This window comes from Setaria italica, chromosome IX (assembly GCF_000263155.2).
Source record: "Setaria italica strain Yugu1 chromosome IX, Setaria_italica_v2.0, whole genome shotgun sequence".
Taxonomy (NCBI): Eukaryota; Viridiplantae; Streptophyta; class Magnoliopsida; order Poales; family Poaceae; genus Setaria; species Setaria italica.
Genome location: NC_028458.1, coordinates 50,188,480 through 50,195,414, shown reverse-complemented (window position 1 = coordinate 50,195,414; position 6,935 = coordinate 50,188,480).

The window sequence follows — 6,935 nt, the reverse complement described above, 5'->3', positions numbered from 1 at the left end:
CCGACAAGGAGCCGCTGCTGGACAGGGGGATGCCCGGGCGGCGGTGGCGGTGCGGGTCGGGGCCGGGTTCATCGTCCCGCTGGCGGTGTCCTGCCGCTGCTACGACTCGATCGGCTGCGATAGGTACTGTAACGATGAGTGGCACAGTGTGCCGGCCTGCCGCAGTTACTGGTTGGTGCCGCGCCACGGCGCGCTACAACACCGCGCGCGCAGTTGCTGATCAGAAGAAGCTTCGCTTCCGCCACCAGAAGTTGAGGGTAGAGGAGAGGGGTAAAAGAGTCTTTCGATAACCAAAGTGCTAAATTTTAGCCTCCCTCCCAAACACCCTAGGTGCTAAATTTTAGCCTCTTTATTTGAGTGGGCTAAACTTTAGCCCAGGGTTAAATTTTAGCCCCTCCTTCCAAACAGGGCCTTAGTCTGGGAGACACTACTTTTTCTGGAATTTGGTTGTAAATTCTTTCTTGTCTCAAGATTACTCATTTCTGTTCGTATGACGCTAGATAGATGAAGACAAGAAACTTTTTAACACTATCCTAAAGATATGGAATAATTTTATTAGGTAGTGTCTTACAGACAAAATACCATTTCTTCCATGCATCGTGTTGTTTTTGGGTCGAAGGATTGGATCGTATGATCATACTCCTACAAGATCATGTATTGTACTGATCGAGCAGGACTATGATCTTATCATCAATAGAACTGGATTGAACTGCTTGCTTTCCAACAATCTGATATGTTATCGACATCGAGAAAAACGACCTTCCATTCTCAATAAAAATCTTGATTGTTTTTGACCTGGGACTAAAAGACTTTATTCCCGGGTCTAAATTTCGTAGTCCATAGAGACACAACCGGAACTAAAGATGATCCTTTAGTCCCCGTTGGTGTTACAAACTCGCTTGTAACACCAACCGGGACTAAAGTGTCCCCACAAGTTACTACAAAAGGATTGCATCCCCTACTCAGTCAAATATGTTGTGTAGGTGAGATGGGAAGGAAGCTATGCGCGAGGCTTGAATCCCATGCACCGCGCACGCGCATATTTCGCGTGAAAACACTTTAGTCCCGGTTGGTATTGATGTGCCTTTAGTCCCTGGTGAAAAGTCGGGACCTTACCCGAATAATTAGTCCCGGTTGGGAAAACTGAGATCTATGAGATTTTCCAACCGAGACTACTGCTCGTTTCTCTACCAGTAGAATGTATTTTAATATGTTTGCTCTCTAGAAAATAATGTCGTATGCTGAAAATCTTATCGTTTATATGGTCATGTGGAACCAACATGGAAATATGTAAACCTTCTAAGCATGAATAGCATATTGGACTTATTAGTAAATTTATCTAGACTAGAAGCTTGATTTGCACTTCATGACTAGACGCTACTGAAATTGAGGCAGACAAAAAATGATTCCAAATGTTGGCATCCCCCAAAAGCCTTGCTGGGCCGACCAAACAAAAACTGAATATCACGGCAGAAAGTAACCAAAAAAGGCTAAGCGATCATCATTATGTCTCTCTTCCCTACTACTAGTTCCTAGTCTCGAAATGGTTATAACATCAGCCACTGAAGATTATTCATCTTCGACCCACTAAATAAAGACTAAAATTCAGATGCCAAATTCACCAATGCACTAAGTTCTCAGCACACCGTTTTAGTGGCTTTCAGGAACAATTTCTCAGAACCAACGCGGGTACCAGAATCGGAATCGGAATCGGAATGCGAACCCGAATGCGGCGAGGGAGTGGAATGGAACGGGATGGAATGTCCCCCGCAGGTGCCACCCTAGGAGCCGTCCAAAACCAGGTCGAAATTGCGCCGCTAAAGGGCCACGAAATCCGGGGACCAAAGCCAGAAAACAAAACCCCGAGAGGAGGAATAAAGAGCTCGTCGTGGTGAGAGATGGAGATCTTTTCATGTCGATTTCCGCCGGCGAGTTAGAGTGCGGGATGACGCTAATCCCCATGCGCGCGCGGCGCGCGCCTTGCGCTCTCAGTTACTCGTAGCTGGTACGCGATCCATGGATGTGTGTTGTGTATGCTTGCATGCGAGATTCTGACGGCGATGGCAAGAGTTATCTGGAACTCCATGGCTGCAGCCGGGCCAATCTTTTCCCCGGAGATGACAGCAAAAAGATCTGAATTCGGATGCTTCACGAGCCTGTCACTCGCACTACCCCGGTAATGCGAGTACTCTACTCCGCGAGCTCCCACAATGACACTGCTCAAATCGCCTGTTCCTGTCCATTTCAGGCATTTCTAAAGCAAGCTCCGACACATACATATATGCCGGCCGGGACAACTTGCATTCGCGTAGCGCTTTCGAATTTCGATCCGGAGCAGGACGAACCTATTGATCGAGCTCGATAGATTCCATGCATGCAGTTTATTTATAGGATATGCACAGGCAGCAATTAGCTCTGTAATATATGCGGCTATAGGCTGAGAAATTCAGAAGCCATGGTATCGTTTCGCTAGTTCTGAGGTCAAAGCACAAAGGTTCTTTGCTCAAGTATGCAAGCCCAAACAGATTGCAGCACTTAGTATAATATGGCTCATTTTACTACGTACATCGACTATGGACGGCCCTACGAGGCCATCAGCACATGACATTCTGAAGATGGAAAAGGCTAGTCATGATATGCACAAAACCTTCGCTTTGCAGGGCTAAATGGAGGAGAATATAGCTGAAAGAGATGGCATGACAAACGGGAGAGATTGCGTAAGGACTAAGTGACGGCTTTCGACGGCGAGCTTTATTTTGGAATGGGAGAGCAACATCAGAGTGACGATGAATGGTGATAACGAACTCCCCGAAACAGTGCAGCAGCAGGAATGGTTTTCCCAAAACTTTTTTGGAAACAAAGGCGTGCATGCTTCGTACTGACATGGGCGGCCAGCAGTAACAGATGCACATGAGCACCTAGCCCTATCCAGAAAAGAGCCTTGATCGCATAAAAGTGAAGAGGACAGGATCTGAGGGCGCGATTTTGCCTGTACTAAATCTGTCTTAGTCTAAATAGTGTGGAGTTAACCAGAAGCAACATCATGATCAATATTCCAGCACGAAACCCGCCAATTTTCTGAACATTGCAAATATCCTTCTAGTATCGTATTTCTACAAACAAAAAAAAATGTTTAAAATAAACAGAAATTGGGTGTAAAATGTCCTTCTTGGAAATAAAATTGTAGTAAAATGCACTAGAAGGTTATAGGACAGGTTTGTGGGAATCAGGCTAGGAGCAATATTCGGTAGTGCAAGCCCCATTACCCTGCAATAACAACAGTGCCTGGTTATGTATATGAGCCAAAACTAACACTAGCCCATGGAAAGGCGCGGGGCCTAAAAGGCGATCCGAAAGAAGAAGGTGTGGAGCGTGTAAAGCAAAGCGGAACAAAAAGGAGGAAAGGCTTATGCCTGGTAATGACGGGTAAAGGAGGAACCTTATGCCCCCGGATGCTGGCCACCTGCTTTTGCCAAATTCTAGCCGAATAAACACTGTCCCATACTCAAGATAAAGAGCCGTTTCGGCAGTACTCTCCTGTACCTCTTCACTGGCGATGCATATTTGCACAGCCACCTTGCATGAGGAGGCTTGACATTCCCCGTGCACTGCTAATTTTGGGACGTCCGTCCGTATGGAAACTAAACCCAGGCCGATCCGATCAGACTCCAATTGGAATCCTGTTTTATGGAACCCAAGAGGAACAAGGCTCCGGTCGCCCAACACCTGTGCGGCTGCGCGTCACTTTCGCCTCACTGCACAAGGACACATCCCAACTGGAAATGCAATCTGTCCGGGACGGACACTGAAACCACACCGCATGAGAGCAAGTAGAGGGCATCAATATCATATCACCGGCTACCAGACGAGGCAAAGCCCCTTTGATCACGCCGTCTTTATCTCTGTCTGTGCGTCCTCGCTCACGCGGCGTCTCTAACTCTAATGGCGGAGCTTTATTTCCGCGATCGCCCCGGCATTGGGGGAATAAGATCCAGGGACGGATCGTGGATATGTGCAGGCCAGTGCAGTGCGTGCCTGGCCACCAATCTTTCCGGTGGTTCGCCGGGTGCCGGGGCTGCTGCCAGTTGCGTGCCGGGCGGCGAATAATCAAAAGCCTTTCTCTTGGCTGCTGCTGGGGTGATGCACCCGTGGCCCCCGTTGATCTCGCAGGGGTCGGGTCTCACAATAATGGCGGCCTTTTGGGCGGTTTGCTTTTGCGCTGTGCTAAAAGGATGTTCGCAGGGTGCAAATAAATCTCTTCTTCTCCGCGTTGTCCATGCATGATGATCTTTTCTTCTTCTTCTTCTTTGTTTTAGTTAAGCAAAGGCAGGGAAAGTGACGGGTCGTCTGACCGGAATAGCTCTCATGGAAAATGGATATCTTTTCTGAAAGAAAAGAAAGATGGAAGTTAATATTTATGTTGTGTGATTATTGTGATGAATTGGGAGAGGCCAAATGCTGTGTTCTTAATATCAGTTATTGGGTGCCTTAGTATGCAAGATAAAGCCTTTTGTGGCTTTATAAATGTGGCCGCCTGTGCCTACCTCTCAAGTGGACATGCAGTAGTGTAGTGTGATTCGTGCTGAAATTTCAACACATGAGCAAATGCTTGAAAATTTCATTATAAAATGTCAAACCCATTGTCTAATGAAAAAGCGAGGGTCAAATCCATGGTCATAGTACATGCCTTCTTTATCATGTACCACAGCTTGAGCTATACCTACAAAGTTTGCCAACAGTCAAATTATACACACACAACAGATAACAAAGCTTTAACGGAGCATCGATTCGTTTTCTAATTGTGAAAGTATGGTACTTTAAAGCTAGGTTAGGGATGATATTGTTCCCAAAATGGCCTTAGCATTCAGCTAAGCAAACAGGTAGGCCAGCAGCAGCTGATGCATAATAAACAAAACAAGCGCACGAAAACATCATTTTCCATTAACTACTCAAGCTTTGGAGCTTACCAGTACCGTGAGTCCATGACCTCGCCCCTAGTGCCGGCTACGTACCCCCCGGGCCCGCCATCTTTGCTACAAAGCAGATGTTGAAAACGGGAACGCAACAAGGTCGAACTCGAACGCCCACTTGCTCATGGCGCCGGCTTACCCGCGCCTGACATGTGTGTGAGCAAAGCTGGAAATCATTCGACACTATGTAAAAGAAGAAAAGGCCACAAATAATTCGGCCCCTTTTTGTATGTGCAATTTTTTTCTAATCTCCCGTAGAGCAAGCAGACCAACCGACTCGTCCCGGTCCGGCCGCTCGCATCAGCTGATCAGCCTCGTGGAGTGCGGCCGGCCGGCGGCTGGCTGGTAAGCTGGTTCGTGGACTTGTTGTGGAGCTGGGCCACGGGCCCTTTCCCGCGTGACACCAACACAGCACCATCACCACCCGGGAGACTGGGGCGGCGGGGCGGGCGCACCCGGCCGGCGTGCGAGACCCCCTTGTGTCCCATGGGCGAGGCGGCCGGTGACGACGCCAGCGGCCAGCCAGCCAACCATCGGTCGCGGCCGTGCCCCCGGGCGCGCACGTCGGTGTCAACTGCTGTTAGGGTGCACGTCCGCGCGAGGGGCCCCGGCGTGACGAGCGCGCGCAGCGGGGGATCGGGTGATGATGATGGATGGCCTTGGCCTTCGAGGCTTTACGTCTGCGCGCGGCCCACAGCGCGACGGGTGCTGCTGGCCCGGCCGGGGCACACCGGGAAAAGGCGACGAGTGCTGCTGTGCCGGTCTCCGTCTCGCGGTCTCGCTCGCGTCGAAAGGTCTCGGGTCCGCTAATAATTCCAGACTGTCATCAGGTTGGACGTATGGGAGGGGCGTGGCGTGGGAAGGTCAGGTGCGTCGCCTGCCTCCGCTCGCGCCCCGGTGCTGGAGATAAAAAGCCGGCCGGCCGGCCGCCGGCGGCGGGGGCAGCAACGCGGCAGGTGATAGCGTTCCTGCCCTGGAGGAATAGCTGGCTGGCCAACTTGTGCCTGATCTACGCATGGACGCCACATATTCTAGTATGGCACGGCCGCAGTGCCGCTCAGGTCTCCGCGTTTCAAATTGGGTGGCACATTTCCACAAACACGGATTCAGGTGGTGTCAGCAGCGTTTTTTCGTAGAGGAAAGGAACTCGGAATTGAACTGTAGCGCATGGGTAGGAGAACAAGCCCACAATAACAAATACTACACAATAACACAATGGATGTCAATGATTGAGGAAAACAGCCGGAGCGTTCGTTCTGCGTGTGACGAGCTCTTGTAGATTTTGACTACCCTGAACCCGTGGGCTTTCGAGGCATCACGCTTTCACATTTGCAATGCAGACATGCGACTGGCAGCTGCTATCCTCTCGTCGATGGCGTCTTTACCGATAGCATCTCCAGGCTAGGTGTCACGGCTTTGGCGACTAAAGAGCTAGTCAGGCCTTGTTTAGTTGTCAAAGTTTGGAGGTGCCAAATTACTGTTACAACACTGTAGCACACTGTAGCGTTTCGTTTGTATTTATGAATTATTGTCCAAACATTGACTAATTAGGCTCAAAAGATTCGTCTCGCAAAGTACAACAAAACTGTGCAATTAGTTTTTAATTTCGTCTACATTTAGTACTCCATGCATGTACCGCAAGTTTGATGTGACGGGGAATCTTCTTTTTGCATAGTGCCAAAGTTGGGAGTTAGGGGTGAACTAAACAAGGGCCCAATTGTTTCAGATGTTTTCATATCAGTCGCCAAAAGGTAAGACAAGTTGACTTCGCTGCGGAGAGCGAACAGCTTTGAATCGCACTTGGTTGAATACTACTAGTCATGGACATTTCCTCCGCTGAATAACGCGCAGATATCTCGATTCCTGTCTAATGCATGTCCGTTTTTGAACATACCAGTATCGCACTCGCACCCACATTTACAACTCACAAGTCATGGCAGCCTTAATCTCCGTCAGCATCCAGTG